Source organism: Scomber japonicus, chromosome 12 (genome assembly GCF_027409825.1).
Source record: "Scomber japonicus isolate fScoJap1 chromosome 12, fScoJap1.pri, whole genome shotgun sequence".
Classification (NCBI taxonomy): domain Eukaryota; kingdom Metazoa; phylum Chordata; class Actinopteri; order Scombriformes; family Scombridae; genus Scomber; species Scomber japonicus.
The window spans coordinates 15274623-15298525 of NC_070589.1; the positions used below are offsets into that span (position 1 = coordinate 15274623).

At 41.5% G+C, this 23903-nt stretch overlaps 1 protein-coding gene across 1 annotated transcript in view; it reads right to left on the reverse strand.

Annotated features, from left to right (window-relative positions):
- The window catches only part of LOC128368986 (leucine-rich repeat and immunoglobulin-like domain-containing nogo receptor-interacting protein 3), a 30492-nt gene extending 6985 nt beyond the window's left edge, over window positions 1-23507 (reverse strand). The window contains exon 1 of the mRNA XM_053329931.1: window positions 23447-23507. The gene's annotated coding sequence lies outside the window, so the exon portion shown is untranslated. The remainder of the gene's footprint in view (window positions 1-23446) is intronic.
- Between the last annotated feature and the right edge of the window lie 396 nt (window positions 23508-23903).

Below are 23903 nucleotides of genomic sequence, written 5' to 3' on the forward strand. Positions count from 1 at the left end.
GCTCTGTGGTACGGTTGCAATGACAGGGGCAGAGACAGGGAATGTGAACAGTCAGAGGGGAAGACAACTGTGGTAAAATTGTTCAAAGCTGAGATTTGTGATTTCACTGAAGTCTGGAAATTCTCAGTGTATTATTTAACAGGAAATATCCATTAGTTAATATGTCTGGATCAAGTCAAATCAAGTTGTCGTGTGGTGCTCCCCATTACCATTATCTGAAAATGATTCGCAATGCCCACACTATAATCTACTTAATGAAAAACCAAAAACAACACTCAAACTTAATGATAACAAAGGAAAAGCACCATCACAACATAATTAGGAGAGAAAATGCCCTGGGAAGAAGCTCACAGAGAAGGAACTCCACAGTGACGAGGCGTACAGTACAACGCCTGGAGTGGGAACAGAAAGATAAAATATGAAGAATAAATAGAACATGAACACTGAGTCAGCGTTCACAAAGTTTGGGTTGATAGTCTAGACACTGATGACTGTCTGACCATAAAACCGCAACGTTCACAAAGAAAACAGCACTCCTTTTCAAGCTGATATTAGTTCAGGGGGCCGCATTGTGAGATGTGAAGGACACTGCAGTTGTTTTAGAGTTTGAAAAAGAGTGATGATACTTACGACAGTACTCGGGTGTCATGCTATCCTACAGTAGCTGCATCGTCTTCCTTTAAGAACTCTGAGTCACTGAGGCAGCAAAAGTGAGCTGATTGAGACTGACATGCTGCCTGGTTTGACCTTTTGCTGATTAGAGCCAAAAACACAAACCATTGACTTGACTGGTGCAGTGGTGTTTCATTGTCAGCCAATTGAAATTTACATTATTAAAACATTAGTTTATTGAAGAGATTTTTAGTCTCATATGAAGTCTTCAAGAGATCATTAAAGAGAGAGTAGTCATGCACAGCCAGTATTTTTAGATACATCCTGAGATAATTCAACTTGTTCTCAGTGCAGTTTAGTCTGTTTCAGGAATTTTAAAGGAAGAAGCATCAGTGTTTATATTCGGCATGCTAGCATCATGGCAGATGGTAATGTCATAATGATGTAATGCAAGTTAATTATTCCAGTGGTCCACCACTTCAGTCCACTTTAAATATTTCAACAACTATTGGATGAATCGGCATACTGGGTAACCATGGTACCCAGAGGATGTATTGTCTGACTTTGGTGATCTTGACTTTAACTCCAATTGGTCTTAAGTAAAATGTCTTCATAACTATACAGTGGATTGCCATGAAATTTTCCCTCAGAGTAATGCAACACTGACCAGTGGTGTAACAAAGGGAGGGTTTGAAAGCTTAACTGAGCTTGGGAAGCCAGAGGAATATTTCCATTAAGGAAAAAATATTTGTAACAATAGTAATAATAATATAATAATATTTGACTCTTCCCAACTCAATTACAAAGACAAAAGAATTGCAGCTTGGCACAAAATAGGGTAAATTATTGAAGAATATGGTGAGTTATCATTGTGAGTTATCAAAGGGTCAATACAGTGGCGGAGGCAATGTTGAGCGATTTGTTCGCTTCAAGTAAGTCTTCAGCATCAGTCTTGTTAAATAAGTAAGAATGATGCATCAATTTTGTGCAATCAATTTTTCCAGTTATACTTTCATGTGTATGTAGTGTTAGTTTAGTTGGCAGAAAACAAAAAAAAACTCAATTATGAGTAGTTAGCATGATGCACAAATGCACACCAGATCCAGCAGACCCAGTAAATGGGTTACTGAGCTGATGATGCACAGTAACATATCTACACAGTTTCAGTCCTCTCTTTGGCTCCTGACAACATGAGCCCCCAGTACAGCAAGAGGCTTACAGCACACACTCACACATAAACAAACACACACTTCATCATCCTTTTGGGGAAGTATCACCCATCTGCTGATGACTTCTTGAAAAAGAGTAGTTTATTCTGCACAGAAAAAGAGACTGACAAGACACACCCAAATCCATCTTTTACTAGGCAAAATTACATATGCAAAAACACATCACCTGTTACAGATGTTTCCTGTTTTTTAGCCCACATGTCTAGTGTGCCTTAGCTCACCCATCATACCAAAATCTAAATCTAAATCATCTAAATCTGTCCTCTATTTCCTGCAATCCCACGTTACGCCTGCAGGATATCCTGCTGTTATGTGTATCTCTGCAAGTACCCAGAATGAACCATAATTAACCTTTGCACACCACACCTCGTATAGGGGATGATATTTCATGAGAGTCTTTCTGACTGAACGTCTTACTGCTGGTATATGTTTGCATCATTCCCGAGAAGCCCAGCAAAGGGAAATGAAAATACTGAGTTTAGTTAGCAAAAAGTGTCACGAACTAAGAAAACCAAACCACAGTCTCAATTCTCTAACTGTATCAAAGCCAGCCAAAATCGCATTGAAACAGAACATTAGTGAGGGATCCACAGTGCATGAAGAACAATGCCTGACAGTCACTGAGGAACAACAACACAACAAACAATGCTAAAACAAGCTAAGATCAAACCCCAGAAGACAAGAAATGAAAAAAAGAACTCTATGTGCTGCTTGTTCATTAAGAGGGAGAAAAACTCTTGCTGCCCTTAAATGACTTCTTCAACGCCACACCCAGAAAAAAAGTATTTTCATCGTACTAAAAATCATTTTTATGTTGGCATAACTCTTTTTTTTAAAAGATTTTGGCTGGCATAAACACTTTTATTTAGCAGTAGACAGTCAGAAAACATGGGAGAGAGAGAGGGGGGTCTGACTTGCAGAAAAGGACCTCCGACCGGGATTCGAACCGGGGTCGGCTGCATATACTGCATGCACTCGACCACCTGCGCCTGGAATAACTTTTTGTTGAATAATGCTCCAACACAGACCTGCATTTAGCATAAGTGTCCCTGCGTTCAGACAAGAGCTGTCTGGGTGGATGTGTGGGCAGGAGGTAGACAACTCTAAGTGGATTAGAAGGGAGATGAACCCAAAAGGTCGTTTCATTCCTGTCTCTCTCTCTCTCTTTCTCTCTTTCTCTCTCTCTCTTTCTCTGTGTGTGTGTGTGTGTGTGTGTGCCCGCACCACGTCTTCACTTTGAACTTTATCAACATTGAGACCTCAGAGAGGGGCGCCAGCCACAGCAGGGAGTCTGACTGGTGAAACTCATGACACTGATAGCTTTAGTCTGTATCAGTTTCCCTCAGTGCACCAGCAGTTACTCAAAGTGATTAGTCAGAAGCTCCTATTCCATAAAACATAGTGGTTACCCAGTTAATCAATCAATCAATCAATCAAATAGTGAAACTGTGCTGTACTGGTGAGTGTTTTAAAACTAAATTACAGCTTCATGGCCTGTTAACACAAGTAATGTATGGTAACTGATACATTGATCACCAAGGTGGCTTTAGATGTTTTTAAACCATTTCACCAAACTGTATATTTTTCATGGATTATCTCACAATTTAAATAGCCCCAAGCACTAGAAAATATATAATTGTGTTGCACTGTCTTAGTCTTCTGCCCTTACTATGCGTGTAGGTACACAGCTTTGCAGCGAGACACTTCCAATAAAGCTAACAAGTTACCATTGATGTTTTTACTGGAAGCAATTGTGAAACTGTGAAAATGGTATTGGACAACAAATGATGGTGATAGTGAAACTGGTTTCACAAAAATACAACTTAAAGGACCAGTGTTTAATATTTAGGAGGATCTGTTGGTAGAAATGGATTTCTTTTTTTTTTTTTTTACCAAAGAACCCAATATTTTCTACTAAAGTTGTTCGTTTTTTATACTGATGATTTACCCAGGTTCTTGCCAATCCCAGATGTAGAAGAGCTCAAACTGTGAGTAATGGAATAATCTCAACAGCAACAATGCCAATCCCAGATATAGAAGAGCTCAAACTGTGAGTAATGCAATAATCTCAACAACAACAACAAAATGTTCAACTCAAACCAAGTGAAACTGCTGGTGGAAGAGGACTGTGCAAGTCAATGACACCTTACATCTGTGCAAAGAAATGTGAAATATATGAAGTTAGCTGACAAGAGATTACAAAATCCATAGCTGCAAAGCCAACACTTGCGTCTGAGAGACAATAAACTCTAGAGCAGTGAATCAATAACAAGATACAGGAGCTGACTTTCTCATTGGTTTCAAATATCTCTGTGCAGTAGAGTAGTGCTGATCTTGATTTTCAGTCAGCATCTGGTTTGTAAGTGAATTTGAAGATCTAGCTGCTCTGGCTGGTAGATGTTGCATCAAGTGTGTCACTGAGAACATGTACATTAAGAAAGAAGCAATATTTTTGCTTCACTTCTTTGATGTCTTATGTTACTTTGTTCCTTGCTTGATTTTCCTCCCACTCAATACTGGCTTTGTTATTTTCCTCTCTGTTATAATGAGGAACAGTGCTGTGCAGTCCAGACCATCAAATCCATGACAAACATCAATGAAGTGTGTGTGTGTGTTTGAGTGAGAGGGGTGTGTGGGCATGTTTCAGTCCTCTGAAGTGATTGTATCTGTACATCAATTTTTTTCTGCTGTAATTATTTTTTCTGCTCACTGCAAACGAGACCAGCAAGAAAAGCCCTGTTGAATGTTTCGTTAAACCGTCCACCTGTCAAAAGAAAGCATCATCTATTCTTTTATAGTCAATCCTGTCTAGTCAGTCATATTTCTTTAACAACTGGCGATTTTCAACTGGTATTTTCAACACATTTTCAGAGCTTTAATAATATCAGTAATCTAACCTTTACATTAAATCATTTTTGTGCCTCAAATGGATTAAACTGAAATCCCCCTCCCCCCCAACACACACTGTCTTTCCTCTTTGTTTCCTCTTTCTCTTTTGAGGTTTAATCTGACAGCTGAATAGAGTCCCTGTGTCTTGACAGCCCTGATAAATAAACACTGTGGGAAGGGGAGACTGAAGGTGCAGTGAGTAGAATTTAGTGAAATCAAGCTAAGTGGACTTAGTGTATAATCACATGAAAATGAGAATAGTTGTTTTCATTACCTTAGAATGAGCCCTTTATATGTACATAGGGAGCGGGTCCTCTTCAATGGAGCCCACCATGTTGCATCACCATCTTTCTACAGTAACCCTGAATGGACAAACCAAGCAATGGTTCTGGACAGGGTCACATTATTGCAAATGAATCGAATTTATCTGTAACTTTGTTTTGTCCCATCTGTTGCTTCTCTATGACATTTTCTGCTCTAAATGCTCCATTTACAGAGTAACCTCTACTTCCTCCCTGCGATGATGTCACATCGTTCATGCATGCCCACTTCCACAGTTTTGTTTCTAATATAAATATAGACCTGGAAATGTGTGTGTTACGTCCTCTAAAATACACAATGACATAAATTGACAAAGAGGTTATTTGTATATAAAGGTACAGTAGTTTTTCCTTTACTCAGAGATCATGAACATCTGTATTAGCACACCCTTCACACGATACAATCAACAATGTCTATTTGTTGTTGGAAAAATCGATTTTGATGATTGTCCAAAGTAACGTTTGAAAAATATTACAGTTTTCTTTTTTTATGCCTTCTCAATTACATAACCAGCAGTGCATTCTCATTGGCTGAAACCAAAAAACAATGTAATGTCCATTAATGGACACTGGGTCTGAAGGGGTTAATGGTTACTCTTTCTGCTCATCTAAAGTCATCAGAAATGTAATATCTTCAATCCAAAGAGTGTTTTAAGTCAATACTCACAACTAGTGAACATGGATCCTTTAATTTTACTCAAAGGCCTGGCACATTTAATTAGCTGTAGCTATTCTGATGATTCTCACACCCTGCAGTGTTTTGACCTGTTTTTCTCTGGCTCAAACCTGAGCACATGGCTACACATACTGAGATCACACACACACACACACACACACACACACACACACACACACACACACACACACACGCACGCACGCACGCACGCACACACACACACACACACACACACACACGCACACAGAGACACACACACACACTCACACAGACAGACATAGGCAGGCATGCAGGCAGATATATATAGTGTAGTAAACAAACAGAGGGCGGCCTGGGAATCCAGCTTGTTAGATAGGTAACCTTGCCTGAAACCATATGGTCTCAGCTCAGGTGTTACATCTTTAGGTTTTCAGTTGAGTCTCTCACTGCAAGTTTTAGACACTATTTCTACCATGTGACATCACAATTTACCTATAGCTCCTAATGATGTCATGTGATCTGAAGGTTCAGGGGTCACAGTGTTATCGTAAATCTGCAGGGGAGTGTTCATTTCGGCTTGGTCGGCAGACATTAGTGGAATGCCATCTAAAAGGGGAGCAGATTGGTTTACATACCAACAAAAGTCACCCACACATTATCACTAAACTTAGGTCTGTTTCAGCTCTATACATATATTCACTTATGTCACAGGCAGCTCTGACTCACATGCTCACAGCTTACAAACACAGACACCTATGACAAGCTATCTAAAAGGGCTGCCAGATCCTCAGAATAAGAAAAACATTATTGTCCATTCCAATGCAATAAAAATGTGTCTTTGATGTGGCTCACAAGTAAGTTAAGTACAAGAGTATCTGCCTAACAGAGACTTTCCTCACCCACACATTGTAAGGTTATTCATCTACATTCAGCAGCGATACCAGTGTCACAACAAGTGTCCTGTTATCCAGAATGGGAATTTGCCTCATTAGCAAGCAGGTTGGAGCTGCTACAGAGCCCATTTCTTCATGCTGAAAGATCTACAAAATCTTCTTTTTCCTCTCAGTTCAGCTCTGAGCAGAGTTGCTGTGATGTGTTGAAACGGCATGTGTGCCGGTCTGTGTAATACAGTACTATATGCACACTATAATGTTTTTGGGAATGATGAAGAGCTCATTCTGTAGATCAGAGGTTTGGCCACATGCCAGCTGGTAGGCAGATAGAAGACTTACAAGTCATTAAGTCTGGTACGTGCATGACTGAAGCTACACAAAGCTGTGCATATTGTGCCTGTGCATGTACGCGCATAAGCCTGTGTTTACATGGCTTTTTCTAAATGTGTTGTGGAAAAGCATTTAGTGTGGAAATTGTTTATCCTGGGGTGTAATTAACCAGTGAGTGCAGAGATTATCACACTATTAACAAGAGAAATAGTTAATAATAGCAGTGAGATAAAATCAAAGAACTTTATTTAATCAAACTTGACCTGTCTCGGGGAAAAAAAAAACTTTCACACATGCAGACACCAATCATTTTGAATGACACAAAGTATGACAAGTGACTGTGCAGCCTTGAATTAGTCTTGCCCTTTGGGGATCTGTGGCCTTATTACCGGCATAGATTGAAATGACTCATTAATTAATTCACACATGCTCCCAAAAAGCTTGGTCACAACGACAGGCTTTATATGACAGCATTCCCTCATTTTTGGAAAATGCACACAGAATATCTTATTTTTACATGTCAGTGTAGTATTTTGTGGGTCCTGCAGATAGATGAGGTCACCTATTGTTGCAAACCTCTCGTCCATGCAAACAGGAGACTCTGTCATCACAGTTCTGATTACTGGGCTCAAGACGGGATATGAAGGGAGTTCATTTCTGGTGTCATTTCCTTTCTAAAGGCTAATGAGTTTCCAGATAACAAAATGGTGGGCCGATCCCAAGGGTTGGTCATTGGGAAGTTAAATCACGTCTTCTTCTCAGCGCCAAACTGAGCAGCCACAGATTGTGATGATAGCCAAGTGATTTCTGCAAAGGAAAACATTTCCCTAGAGACGTCTCACCTGAAAGGCAGCAGCCCCCTTTTCACTCTGTACAGCTCAGTATGTGTGTGTGTTTGTGTGTGCATGCGCATATTTGAGAGTATGTATGAGGTGTGGGAGTGTGTTTTCATATCCCTTTGGTATTGGAAGAAAAGAAATTAATTCAATTCTTCAGCTCGTTAGAAAGGTGAAAGCCAAACAGGGAATTTAAAACCAAGACAGTCAGCGCCTCCTCAATATACCACCATGAATAAGAAGGGTGCAGGAAGAAGTGTGATGAAAAGTAATTGAGGGGGATCACTGAAATAGGTAAATGTAGAGCTGCATAATATGACCACAATGTGAGGGATGGATAGATTTGAGTATCAGGGGAGGGATGGGTGATGGACATGGGGGACAGGAAAGTGAGTGTGATAGATGAAATGGAGGAAAAGAGTGAGGGGGGGGGCACTCTGTCACTAATGATGGAGGAAGGTCAAAGCAATTCCACAGTTGAGAGAATCTAATGATGCAAATTAGGCCTGATGCTCAGTCAGATGCCACAGGAGGGGCCCAGCAATCCTGATGTTTCTCGATAACACATAGCAGCATTGTCTGAAGGCAACAGCAAAGCTCAAGACCCCAGCTGAGCCAAATTTCTGTATTTTTAAATCTTCCATTTATAGCACAAGATGTCAAAACCTAAAATGGGCTCAGTGGCATTTTACGGAGTGAAAAGGCCAAATCTACTCACAGAAGAAAACTTACAATTTGCACAGCCGATCACAGCCTGGTTGACTGGTACGTGGTACAAATTTATAACTGGCTTTGTGGCAAGTAAACAGCAAGAAAAAAAACGAGTTGGAGAAGGAAAGATGGGGGAGGGGAGAAGTGTGACAGCTTTCCTTCCCCAGTCTTTGAAGAGCAGCATGGTGCCAGATTCACATGGGAAGAATTTACAATGAATATGTACATAGCTTTGACCTGAATGCATAATATGATTGCAAACTTATACTCAGACTGTACAGCAGTCTCTCTATTTAAAAAAATGCATCTCGCCTAAAAATGCATAAATGCAAACTGTGGAAAATACAAGAAGCTGACATCAAATTAGCCTCAGAAGATAAAAATGACCTTTCACTCTCAGTCGAGCTGTTGTAAATACAAGATATATCCAAGAAGGATATACATGTACACAGGAAATGTGCGGTATAGGTACAAGTAAAGGGAAAGCATTGCATATGCATACATGGCAAGGCTGTAGATGGCAGAGTAATAGCACTGCTTCATGGATAATAGTGACCCTGTTAGCCTGGCAGCTTATTGGCTGCCCGTTTCTCTGATTCCGCCAGCAGAACCAATAGGAGCTGTCGCAACCGTTTCAGATGTGGGGATGAAGGGACAGAAAGAGGGGGGAGAGGAAGACAGAGAAATAGAGGTGAAGGCAGAAAAAACGGATGACGTGGGGAGGGGAGAGAAATGGAGAGTGACAAGGATGGAGATGTGGAATAAAAGAAAGCCGGGGATGTGGAGGAGAAAGCTGAATCCTTTGTATTGAGGAAACAAAGACGACAATCCCTGAGCACTGATAATACCATTCAGCCTGTGGTGGTACAACACCAGTAGAGTATGTTTGCGTGTGTGTGTGTGTGTGTGTGTGCGTATGTGTAAAAATATGGTGCTTCACAGAATATTAGGTGATGATCACACTTCCTGGATCCTCTTCTCACCAGAGATCCTAAAGGAGGATATACCACACACACACATACACACACACACACACACACACACACACACACACACAAAGGGAGGTATACACGGATATGACTGTGAGGGCTTTGTAAACACTGCAGAGCAAGGTGGTGAAAAGAAACAGATCGCTAAGAGGAGGAGGTGGTGGAGGAGGGAGAGAGGGATCTCAAGGGAGGAAGTTTCTGGAAAGGTCATAAAGGCAGTTGAACAAATAAGGGATGTTGGAGGAGTGTGAGGAAGGTAAAATGATGAAAAAAACACAAGTAGGTGAGAATAAAACGAAGGATGAGCCAGAGGTAGAAAAAGCTCTAGGCGATAAACAGGTTGTTCAAGGTTGGTTTGTTGATTGACAGCAGGCTGGTGATGTTATCAAGAGTTATAGAGCACTGACAGCTTCTATTTGCCAGGCCATGTCTGCACCAACATGCAGGAGTACACACATGTACGCACTAACATTAAATGTAAATTCCAGTTTCATACAATCTCTTTGTAACCTTGGCCAAATGAATTGCTGAGATCTGCTGACATCGCTGCAATCAAGTCCAATGGGGTAATAAACAAACGTGCTAGCATTTAACTAAGCAAAAGGTTAGCTTAGCTTTTGGGAAGAGAAAACAAAAATGAAAAGCAAAATTGTTAACCAAACTGTCCATTGTCAGAGACAGACAGGAGCTCAGGAGCTTTTGATCATATTACATGAGCCTTCCCAGCCAGTTCAGATTTCTATTTTTTAAATTCATTATCTATGTTTGTTAAAAAACTGAGACTGAAAGTTTATTTTTGACTTTAGAAACAAGGTATGAAAGGCTCTGTGGTCAATAATAAACTGGAAGATTGTGTAATATAAACATGAGCTTTAGAATAGCATCTTGTAGTGAGCCTTCTTTGTCAACTACTTTTCACAAGGTCATGAATGGACGTTCTTTCTTTAATGTAAAAATATTTAGGGTGCTGCAGAGTAAAAACCTTTTTGTTGAGAATGTGTTGGATGGTGAATGTTTGCCCTCATCCTTGAAGTAGCTTTTTGCCTGTACTGTATCTGTTTTGTTAGTAATGAAGTGAAGCAACGCTGCTGGAGACAAATCAAACTCACCAGGGCTCAGGTGAGGTCTGCATCTGATGGCACTTATATGTTGCAGCCTTGGAGGTAGCTGGAATAGCTTTGAGACTTGTGGTATATTTCTACAGATATAAAACTAAATGTGCTACTGCCTGTGCCATGACTTCCCTTTAGATATATGGTTGGCTTGCTAACAACCGGTCCTCATTGTAGCTACGCTGAAACATAACTGCAAAAATAAGACCAATGTTGCAATGTACCTGAAACAAACACACTATTGTAATGGGTTGATGTAGCATGAACCCTGATCACATTAATGATAACTGATGGTGACTGATGGTGATTTATCCTCTGATATATATCTTCTGCTCTAAAGGGATCGGCTATAGCTGCAGGAATGTCATTATCCAGCACTAAAACTGGATAAGAGAAACTCTTTGCAACTGATTCATATAATAATTTTTCTCCTAAAAAGTAGCTTTAAATTGAATGACGGCAGACAAGCTTCCCTGAGAGAATATTAGAGGAGTAAGGGTACTTGAGCTCCTAAAGGAAGCTGTGGGACTCTGGCTCTGAAGACACACAGCGATGATGGGAGTTCTCCCCAGGGAGCATCCGGTTAAAATTCAAGGACTCTCTCCATCTCTTATTTTCGCTCCCTCTAATGCTCATCTCGCTCCCTCTCTACCTCTTAGCGAGGTCACGGCTGAAAAGTTTCAATGATGCCCCAGGAGGAGGCCTGGGAATAATCATCCAAGTGTGCATCCACAACTATGTGTGTGTATCCGAGCGCATGATTGACCTTATGTTCAGACCACGCTTGTGTGTCTGTGTTTTCGTCCATATGACGTTCATATATGTATATGTGGGTGGTTGGTTGACCGCCCAGTGGCCTCTGTTGCAGGGTTATCAGATCCCTGCCGGTTGGTTGATGCACCATTTTGCATCCCAAACAGGCTGCCTGATGTAAAACAATAAGCATTTTAGCCTCTCCTCTGTGACTTCCTCTTTGTAAAGTGTCATTAAATGCAAACTGAGAGCCAGTGGAAATCATTTCAGGGCACTCAATAACTGTCATTTCACATCTAAAACACCAAACATCTTATGCGCGTCAAAGAGAGTGAGGCGGCAAGTAAGTTCTCTGTAATGAGATCAATGGCTGTCCGCAAAACAGCTTCCATAATCACCTCTTGTATACTGACAAACAACCTCAGGGATTGGTACTGGAACCTATCAACAAACATGTTGAAAAGACAACCAAGAAAAGACAGCAGATGATGTACGGATGAATGCATACACAACCTGTCCAAATAGATACAAAGGAACAAGCAGACAAAGAACAAGGCTGACTTTATCCAACACCAATCCCATCCTATCTGCTTAGTATGCAGTCCTTTCCCAAGGACGGAGAAGACAGAGAAGAATCTGTTCTATATCCATGTGATAGCGAGTGAACTAGTGGGAGGAATGAGAGAGAGCACGAAGAGACGGAGAAGAAAGAGTGAGTGCTGCAGGAAAGGCGCTGACAGCCCGCTGCTCCAAAATAGCCTGAATTGTGAGGCTCCAAAGTAATTCTCTTTTTCTCCCTGATCCTAATTTCAACCACAGTGGCTGAATTATTCATTTTAGACCAATGACATGCAGGGAAGGGGACAAAGAGTCATTGCTCTATTTTGATTCACATAATAAATTCATGACTCAATGTTTAAAGGGAAGGAGAAATAGGAGGGGGGGGCAGTTGAGGGCTCAGGACAGGTTGTGAGTGCTAGAAAGTGTGCAACAGGGAGGAGCAGAGGGAGGGAAACAGGAGACCGAGGGATGAAGACACTTAAAAGGAGAAGTATGTAGTGCGTTTGGAGATAAATATGTTGAAGTAGTTTCTCTGTTAAAATCCACACATGAGAAGGCACAGCTGACACAGCATATTAACCCAGGATCAGCGGGAAGTAGAGTTGACAGACCATGAAACAAAAAGAAGTGGATGAAATGCTTTAGTTTATGAAAAGTTTGCAGAGGAGAGACAAGAAGAAGAAGAAGAAGAAGAGAAGCAACGCATCACAGATATTTGTACAGTTGCCCTGAGAGCTCAAATAGACAAAACACAAACAAATTAATAAAACATCTTCATCAATTTGACAACACATGCGCAGCATTTAGAAAAAATGCTGCAAAGTTGGACAATAACAGAGGTGTTGTTTGCTTAAATTTTAACTCATTCTCCACCACTGACAGATTGCCAACTTCAATAACATCATGAATCGAAAACCATGGCAACAACAAGTCCAGATATGTTCATCACTTTTAAGTGTCCCCTAGAAACACTTGTTTTGTGTTGTCTGTAATATTTTGTGTTGTCTGTATTTTATTTTAAAAATGCTGTTGTAAAACTGATGATGGTTTAATAATGTGCACGTGTCTTGTTAAGTTGCAGTGTGTTGAGCTCCACAGGGTCATCGTACTTTTGTCCTCTCTAAACAAACAACAGTTACTTTAACAAGCGGCTGACACAAACTGAGTCAGGGGACACACAGCACCACACACAGTCTGTCATGCAAGAGCACAGGCTAATGAACAACTTCTGTCTGTTCGTCCTCACATGCTCTTTGTCTGTTTATGCACAAACCAGCTGCTTCCCTCTTTGATGTCTCTATTTTACTTTTCAACTGGAACAGGAAGTTCTCTTCTTTAAGATTTGATTTCAAATGATAAAAAATACCTGGACTGCCTGGCTAAAGGGTAACAAGTCTCTGACCATTTTAAAACTGGTGCAGAACCAGAGGCCAACACGCAATGGAGCACATGATTCAAAATAGTTTTGTTGTATACACAACAGAAGCCAAACAAAGACTGATTCCATTTTAAAGAGGCGGCTAACCTTTAGTGGTAATAGAACCTTCACTTATACTGTACACACTCACCCAGTGACAGCTATTGGCCTTTTTATTGTATGCCACACATATAAAGGACAAAGCAACACATATGTGCTGGCCTCCCCAAGTGACTTCAACATGCCTCCAGTCCTGAAGTGGGGGGGGGGGGGGGGGGGGGGGGGGGGGTGCACATGTGTGCCAGCATGAATATGTGTGTGTGTTTGTATGTGCACACCAATGGTGAACCGTCCCTAGGCTTCTGCAAGCCTGTTTGTGTAGCAGTGAGGCAGAAATAATGTTTGAATCTGTGCTCCCTCAGAGCTAAACGTATGTGTGTGTATGCAGAATAGGGGGTCAGTGCTGAAGGACATTACAGAAAATCTGTCCGTCTACATTGCCACAAACATGCTGATCTTACAGCAGCATGAAGGATGTTTAATGTTAAGAAATTGCAAGTTCAGAAAGAAAACAAACACTGAAAATCTGTCAATGCAAAAATAATGACACCGTTTTGCATTGTTGTGTTTGAGGTATTTCAACTAAAAGATCAAATGTTCCTACCCTGATCCTTTCTCTCAGTCTTCATACAGGGCATCACATTTTAATTTCTGTGGGGAGCAGTGAGCAGTGTTCAAGAAATGATACTTGAATCATTAAAATCCAATTTGCAGGACCAGGGCACAACACTCCATCACAGCTATCAGCTGAGCCCTCCTCTCGACATCGCAGGAAAACGTGGTTTGTATTGTGTCTGAACAAACTGAGGGATCAGAGGAGAAATCAATAGCAATACAGCATTCATTAACAGAGTCCTTGCGGATAAGAAAACCGTTCATCTATAAGATCACACATGAAACAGAGCGACAGAAAGAAAAAGGAGAGAGAGAGGGGAAAAGTGAAGCGTACAAGTGAGACTGATTGACCTTATGTGTGTAAGGAGCATGCTCAACACACACTCACACTTCGATAGTGCACTTGGTTAGGAGTCATGCAGTTAGAGTTAATGAATAACGTCCCCCCTGCCCCAAAGGTCTGTTCCGCAGATGGCATAAGATGGTAAGACACACACACACATGAACACACACACTACAGGACATCAGGACTCAGGACAGACATTCAAATGGTATTTTTTAGACTACTGTATATTCAGACATCAAAATACAGCAGCTCATCACATCAATGTATGTCTTATGTTACATACAGACACAGACACAGACACAAACACACATACACAAAAAGAAGAAAGGGACAAAGAGAAGATGTAAAGTTGGGTATAGAAAGAAGATTTTTAAATCATGTGATCATTAATTGGGTTGCATTATTAAAACAGTGAGGTGATACTATTTAACCTGCATTAACATTCAAATAACAATTGCAGGTATGGGCAACAGTGCACTTTCGCTCTCACACACACTCACACAAACATAAAGGGTAATCTCATTGACCTGCATTAACATCTGCGGAGGGACTTGAAACACAAGTGAGCAGAGCCACAAACTTCATGACCCACATCAACATTTAATGAAGTCTGAGAAACACAAGATCTTAATTCAAGCAGAGCAGGTAATGAGAGGTCTGCTGCACACACACACACACACACACACACACACACACACACACACACACACACACACACACACACACACACACTCACACAAACACAGATGCACACAGCTGGTGGTGGACTCGCATTGCAACAGGTGATGAGAGGAAGAGATCATTATCACACTCTCACTTTATCAGTTGATGTTTTTCATGCAGTTTACACTACTACCTATCAAGGCAAAGGCTGATCAAAGCAATAGAGACTTTATCAAGATCAATTTTTGTTTTGGAAGTTAGATTGTTCAGGTTTTAGTAGTTTTATTTGAATAGTAAACACGGAAGCCTTGTGTGATGAAAAAATGTTAGTTTTTGACCACATCTGCCAATGTGTATGAGCATCAACATGAGTCAAAGACATTGACCAGAGATCAGTGGATGGCTGGAGAAGAAACAAGGAGCAAGTTCACTTCCAGCATGATGAAGTGAGATGAAATTGAAAACTTGACATGTCACTTTTAAACTTATTTCAAATGTAACCATTTGCAACAGAGCTTAGCTTCTTGATTTACGTGTGAAATAGTCCAAATCGGAACGTCACAGTTGCATTACTGTGTAAAATCTACCTGGCACTTCCTTCAACAGCTGGTAATGATCATAATCTAATAGTAAGAAAAACATGTTTCAATAATCCATCATATTGTGAAAATGTTCTTTGCAACTAACACAAAATGGGCTGTAACAAAGTGTGGACATTTTAACTTCCATGATCACATAAATCTTCCTTCAAAGATCCCTGGATGTGGTCAGATGGTTGTGAAGGCTGAGCAGGAAAATCCCATTTTGCAATAAGTAGAAATTGTTGCTTTATCTTGGGTAGTCAGACCTTTGAATCATTAGACATTAGGCATTAACTGGCTTTTTGGTCACATAGGGGCAGCATAAACAAGTTGTGAAGACAACACTATCATAGCACAAGCTTTTAAGCTAACTTGTCAGCAAATAGTTGATTATTTTCTCATTCAGCAGCTATGGAGCAATATTATCAGTCACTTGGAGTTGTGTTTCTAACCTACCAGTTGATTATAAGTTCAATATTCACTTTCCTTTAGCTCTGTTGTTGATTTCAAGCAAATCCTGAGGGAATCTGGCTTTAAAGCTACTCTTACCTTTCTTGCATTTCACACAGCACTTTGAAAAAACTTGAACAGCAACAACCCTTCCTCCCTCCTATGTCCCACCCCCGCACTCCCTTCCCACGTGTACCATATATATATATATAGCTTTCTTTTCCCCCGTGGGAGCGGCTGGAGGTGGAAGCCGTGGCCCGCTTTTGTCGGTCATTGTCAGTCGCTACTGTCTGTTTACAGCTATCTCCATGGATCATGGATGTATTATAATGCCGTGGATGCACAACAGACTCTCTTCCGGGTGGGGGTGCGCGCGATTACATAATGTGGAAGGGGAAAACAGGCAGGTCGCTCGGCCAATCATATCATTCGGACCGAATGATATGATTGGTTTTCACAGAATATTATGAGAATGGAATAATGATTAGTTTCTATGCCTGGTGGATCTCTCTAACATTTTAGAGTGACATTACCTTATTAATAGCATTTTAACCTACAAAAAACAACAAAAAATGTGTGAAAATGTAACAAAGGTAAGGGTAGTGTTACATGCTCCACAATGTTGACCAGCTAGTTGCTGTGTCTGTTACAGTAGCTGTTTGGTGCTGAGCAGGTAGTGTGTATTTGTGTAAAGTTTTTTTTGTTGATGTTGAAAACAGCTGTTGTTGCAGCAGAAAACTATACCATGGGAGTGTTGACAGGAGAACCATCAGATGCTTAACAATCAGCTGAAACTCGCTGTGAGCTCCATACAGCTGAGGGGAGCTAACGACTTGGTGATAATTCTCTGTAGGTTCATCACTTCACCTCTCACAGTACACACTATTGTTTGATATATGTTATAAAATATTGATTATAGCTGGTTTAAGCTGATGAGACAGAGGTCTGTATGATACGTTCTCAGTGTTCCAAAAACAGCATGCATCTCATATCGTCAATTTATTTTATGAGTTAAACTGTCAGTGGAAGTCATTACTTTAATACCAGTGAAACTACATTTACTGATTGGACAGAGCATCCTAGTCTTGCTAGCTTGCGTCACAGTAGTGCCTATTCAAGGCTTAGCTTGAAGGTCAATAAACTGCACAGATGTCTCCATTGTAAGAACAACACTGTATATTCTTCATAGCAAACACTAAGTCAGTATAATTGTTTTGTGAAAGCAGTCTGATATTAACGACTGTCGGCAGAGTGTAACATGTTGTGGCTGTTTGCCTCCAACCGTTTGTTTTCATGCTTTCTGTGGTTGAACGAGAAATCTTGTTAAGAAGTCTCAAAGTGAGGTGTCAAAGAGGTAAGATACTTCCCTCTCAATGAGACAGAGCCAAAGTATGTATCCAAATCTCCACTGTTAACTGCTTTATACATAGTTGCCCCATCAACTGTGAACCATGAGACCTTTTTCAATCATATCATATTTTCATATTTTCAATATCGAGTTGAGTAGTCCACAGTGGTGTTAAAGTATTTAACAAAAGCTGGGAGGCCAAACCTTCAAGGGCTGTATCTCTCAGCAGGTTAGATTTTTATAATTTAAAAATGGAAGATCCAATCATCACTAAACTCAATTTGAGCATTTAGTGATTGAAAATGACTCCAGGAATAGTTGCGTCAGACTGAATACTGCAGCAAAGCTAAATGCATATTCATTATGTGCTTTATGTGACTGATATAAGATGACCTTAAAGAGGACCTATTATGCTAATTTCCAGCTTGATATTTTTATTCTGATCACTTAAAGAAATTCATCAAAAACATCGGAAACCGAGCATTCAGAGCAGTCTGAAGCCTGTGTTATTTGCTCACAAAGATTACTCCTACATACGCTTACCTCATTATTTGACACTTAGGCTGCATTTAATATGAATGTTGGACATTGTAATTATATATGCATTGTATATATATGCCTGAAAATAAGGTAAAGCACAATGGGTCCCTTTTAAAACTTTCCTATCAGACCCAAGCAGCTAGTAGAAAGATATAGAGATGTAAAGTAAAGGAAGCAGATAGAATGAATGAATCAATGGAATATGAAGGCCCAGGGTCATATCTGAGAAACTGTGGATGGGAAAGTAAATTAAAGTACATAAAATGGAAAGTGAAAAGGCAGAATGAGGATAACAGGGAAAGTGTGAGATAGAATTTTTTTATCCTGAGGGAAAGGGAAAGGAAAAAAGAGGAACACCAAGTGGTAGAGAAGGAGGGAGAGACGGTCAGGAGGTCGTAATAGCATGGTGAAAGAGGCGGAGACTGCAGAGGCGTTGTACTTCTACATGCTAGTTATTTCATGGCCTCGATACAGGCTCGATTGTTCATTATTGACTGGGATCATGTCCTTTATTTTACCCTGTACATGTGCGATAACACAAGCAGCCAGCAACTTTAAACGCGTAATAATCTCTATGAACACACACATGCACATGCTCAGAAATAATATTACACACACACACATGGGCTGAGTGATACTGAAAGCAAGACCATTAAATTCAGTTTCTGTGAGTGACCTCTGATGCAATTACAAGGCTGTGTACTGTAATTCCACAGTTTAATAAAGACAGGTGTCTTTTCCATTGTCCGTGCACTATCACCATCCAGCAATCTAATAGCAGCAATCATCCATGCAGGACATCTAAAATATCCTTGGTGCATTTCTCAAGGTCACTCATCATCCTCATTCCACTCTCGCCCTCTCTTTCTCACATGCACACACACACAAACACACACACACACACACACACACACACACACACACACACACACACACACACACACACACACACACAGATCAAAAGCTCCTTCAACACGCCCACATCCCCTCGGTCACCTTCCCAATCAAATCCTCTCACTACACACCCCATCATAGCTCCTTTTCTCCTTTCACACACCTCCTCTAGCAGAAACAAGCTCCACTCTTTCCCCCTGAAGCCTTAACCTTTTGTGTCTCATGAACTCTTCACTCCATAGAGGGTTTTAAGCCTCAAAGGGAAATCTTGTATGATAAAACCAGGGTCTTATTTTTATAGCCCATCATTCATATTGGTTATGGCAACGCTGTATTCAACAATACAAACGCAGTAACACTGCTAAAAAAACTCAGACAGGGCAAGTATTGAAGTCAAAGCCTTTGTCATTTGCACAGTTAAAACACATTTCCCTGAACAATGACATTCTTCCTTTGCCTTCCGTTATATTCTACAGGGTATGTGGTGTGAATGAAGCTTCCTGTGTTGTGAGATGATAGGGGCACCCTGATGATCTTCTCAGTAGTCTTTAGCACTCTCTGCAGGTGTGTGCGGTGGTGCTGTTCCAATACCACACAGTGATGCAGCTTGTCAAGATGCTCACTATGACGCAACTGTAGAAGCTGCTGAGAACCCTCAGTGACATGTAGAATTTCAGAATTTCCAATCTTGTTAGGAAGTGCAACCATTGTTGTGCTTTCTTGACTGGCTGGGTGATGTTACATGTACAGGTGAGTCATAATGTGGACACCGAGGAATTTAAAACTGCTGACCTTCTCCACCTCAGACTCATGGATTGTCAGCGGCTGATGAAGTCTCCTCTCCTTCCTCATGTCCACTGTCATCTCCTTGGTCTTATCTGTGTTGAGAGAGAGGCTGCTGTTGACACAGCATGTCACCAGACTTGCCACCTGTCTCCTGTATGCTGTTTTGTCACCTCCAGTGACCAGACCAATGAGTGGTGACTAATGACAGGGTGGCGCTGTCCTAGTGTGAGGTGGCACCGTTGTGGGAGAACAGTGTGTAGAACATGGGGCTGACACATCCTTATGGGGTGCCAGTGTTCATCATCACATTTTTTGAAGTTAGATTTCCAATTCTGACAGATTGCGGTCTGCCAGTGAGGAAATCTAACAGCCAACCACAGAGAGTGGAGTTCAGACCAAGGTTGTACAGTTTGTTTATGAGTTGGTCGGGGTAGGGAGGGTTTGACTGTATAGGCTGAGATGTAATTGATGAAGAGCATTCTGATTTAGGTGTCTTTGTTTTCCAGGTGGGAGATGTGCAGAGCTTCAAAAATTGTGTCGTCAGTCAATCTGTTTGGGTGGTAGACATTTTTTAGGGGGTCCAGTGACTCAGGTGTAATATTCTGGATGTGGGCCAGAACCACTCTCTCAAAGCACTTCAATATGATTGGAGTGAGTGCAACTGGCCTGTAGTCATTCAGACAAGTGAATGGGCTCCTTTTGGGATGATGGTGGTGATCATAAAGCAGGTTGGGACTGTAGCCTGTGCTACTGTGATGTAAAATCATCAGCCAGGTCTATGGGGTGGTGGGCAGCTTTGAAGGCATCCCGGATGTTGCTGTATAAATGATACGGCGTATTCTGGTCTCTTGTGGAGATATTCACATGGTGGTAAGCATGTGATTGTGAGGAGACTCGGTAGCAGTGGTCGATTATCATTAGCTTTTAGCCTAGCATGAAGGCCTCCTCTCTGGACTAACTTGCACCTCAAAGGGGGTCTCCACTGATTGCCTTCTTCATTCAAGCATGGTGCTGGAGGGCCTTCTCTGAAGTGGCGGCTGCTTGATGTGCTGTGAACAATGTAGCCCAGGTCTGGAGGTATAAGACCAATGAATACTGTGTTGTTTTGCAGCCAAGTAATGTCCAATAGTGCCTGCCTGTCATAAGCCAGAAGTGCGAAACATTTATGGAGGGTAAGAATAAAAATTTAAAAAAAGGATTATTGTAGGTTTCAAACAATTTATTTTGAGGTAAAAATCAATGACATCCATCACAGCTTATAGACTGACTTCCTGATTCAACTTTGACCTGATGGAGCTATTGTTGTGAATGTTGCCTATTTACCTAATTCTGCAGACACAGAGTTATTTAAAGTCATGTTTCGGTCCACCTGATGAATGTTAGACCAATATTCCTTCTCCTTTTAGCTCTGTTTTGGTCCCCACATACCCCATGAGAAAACCATCTGACTCGTTAAGCTGCTAAATGCTCCGTCATGTTCATCAGCTGGTCTCTGACATTGTCTGCCTGAGCAGCTACGCATCTCAAACCCAACAAATCAGTATGTTAGTGGCAGCCAAACCAAAACAATGACGCAAGTTGAAAGGCCCTAAAATGCAGATTCAAATACAGATACAAATCTCTATGGGAGTTTCACAACAAGAAACACCTTTAGCATTACATTTCATTTGACATGTTCAGTTGATGTGAAATATATTTAAATATATGTTCATGTGCATCAAATGTGCATCTCAAGCTCTGATTGTTTATGAACTCGGGGACAGTCGTCAGAGTTCATATAAGACCTAACTTGTGATAAACCAGATTTTTCCTTTAAGGAGAAACAGCAAAAGGTTTTTCATAAATACATCAAAACCCTCTGCTTCCAATGGTGATCTGTATCTCTGCCTCTGTCTGTCTCTTTCTTCACTTTCTTTCCCCCAGGGGTGGCTGAAAACTATCACTTCACTGCTGTGTCCACTCACAGGAAAAAGACATCAGCAATCAGTACCTGTCAACACCGAGGCCAAACATTTTCACCCACTTTCCTCCATTTTTTTAATACCTTTTTTCGAAACTCTCTTTTCCCTGTCTGTCAATCTGACTCTTCGCTGGCTTCCATTATCACCTCAATCATCTTTTATTTAATTATATCTTACTATTCACATCTTCCTCCCTCTGTTCATCTGTCTCATTCTTCTTATGCTTATACTTAAACCTTACACTGCAATGTGATCCTCCAGTGGCTTATTTCCAGTCTCAGACTCAATCCTTGTATTTTCACACTATTTTACAGGCTTGGCAGCAGAGAGGACAGTGATGCTATGCTTCAGGTATCTGTCACAGTGCTCTGCTAAAAGGGTTATACCAGTGGTGGGAGTGTGTGTCTGTTTTTATGTTTCTGTGGGAGTTAAACTGTTGCAGTAAAGAGGCTATAAGGTGGGATGATTACAAGTGCAGCTTATGGAGAGCAGGTAGGTAAAAAGAAAGAGAGAAGGACAGGGAGAGGGGAGGAAGATGGGTGGGGAGGGTGGGTGTCTCGGCTCTCTGGCAGGTCTGTCCTCTTCCAGATGCCAACAGCAAGTTTGTCCATATGCTGCGAGCGATCTGCCTGCCAACTCTGTCTGGGTGAGGTTTTTTTTAGTTGTTTTGTTTTGACTTAGTTTCGACTGCGAACAGCGATAAAGTTAGAAACCCAAACAAGTTAATGAGGAGCAGGAAATAATGAGCTGATTGCATGATTAGAGGCACAATTCCTTTGTACACTGAAAAGCCCTCACAGTTATTTCTTATTTACATATCTGCTCTGCATCTAGAGAGCATCAACAACATTAAGTGGCTACTGTGTCCAGGCTTCGCTGAGGTCACTGTTTGCTAAGGTTCAAGCAACCATACAAAAATCACCATGAAATCACTACCCATTCTTCACCACCCACCCTTCACGGTGATTGCTGGAGAAGCAGACAGGAAATTAGCGGGTCATGCTGTCCGGAGAGGCAGAGTCAGGTAAAGGTAATTGCTTAGCAAGAGAAAGATAAAACCGCAGATAGGATCAGGAGGAAAGGGGGAGAAGTGACAGCCTGTAATTGGAAACAGAGAAGGACAGAAGATGGTGGGAGAAAGAGAACGAGCAAGAGGTGGCTTGATGGAGAGAGAGAGAGAGAGAATGCTACACCTCATTCAAACCTGCTGTCTTGAGCCATATGCACTCTGCCACAACGTGACACAACACATGGACACACATGTCATATTACCACACATGGCATCCTGCAGAGCAGTGTAGTATGGGTAAGCAGAGCTATACATGTCTCACACAAACAAGTGCTGCCTTCAGCTTCTCTCAGTGGCCAAGTTATCCTTTCAGATCTTTTTCATTGTGCAAAATTTATGACAGAACAAATAACTCACGTAAAAAGTTAATGTAATGAGTAATGTTGGAGCCACAAAAACAAATGTGATGTGATTGTTTAATTTGTCCAGCTGCGTGAAACATGACAACACTACACCAGTGGAGGTTTATTTACATGCATCACGCTGACAGCTTACGAAACCCATTATGAAATGCCTCCAGTGTTGTACAGTAATGTTATAACAAGATGTAGATGGTAAGAAAGCATGACCAGGCTGACACACACGTAATCTCTCCTCCTCGTCCTCCTTCTTTTGCTGCAAATATCCGAGGGCAAGTAGGGAGACTTGTCAGGGTAGGTAGTCGTCAACCCTGAAGATCTGCAAACACACACTGTTGCGTTTCTAGTGGTTCAGTGCTCCATTGGTAAAAACGCAAAAACCATTGAGGATAAAATGTTCATGCTTTTGTGTGTGTGTGTGTCTGTGTATGTGTGCATGTGTGTGTGTGTAGTATAAGTGAACATACCCAGGACTGAATCGTGGTCCTTGATGCCTCCTCATCTGTCCAGCTGTGTGCGTATGTGAATGTATTTTCCTTCCTCCGTCTCTCTTGGTCCACAAGTTGCCGACACTCCTCCACACGTGCCGCCCCTGCACTCTTCAGGTCTTCCTCAGTCGCTCTCTGTCTCACACTCAGACCCTGGCATCAGCAGCTGTATTGCCAACCTGCCACTCACCCCCCTCTTCCTCCTCTCCTCCCTCCCCCCCTTCGGCAGGCTCGTGTGTACACACCTCCTTTCACTCCTGGTTGGTTATTGTCCCAAAAAAATGATCCAGGCAGTCACAGGAGGGGTAGGGTAGGGGGGTGGGGGGGTTCGTGTGAGATTTTCCTCTCCTTGAGACAGTGCTCCTCAGCAGGTCAGGGCACCCTCCATCCCCCGGCGTGGAGCTGGGATTATGAGAGGAGAGGGAGGATGGGGAAG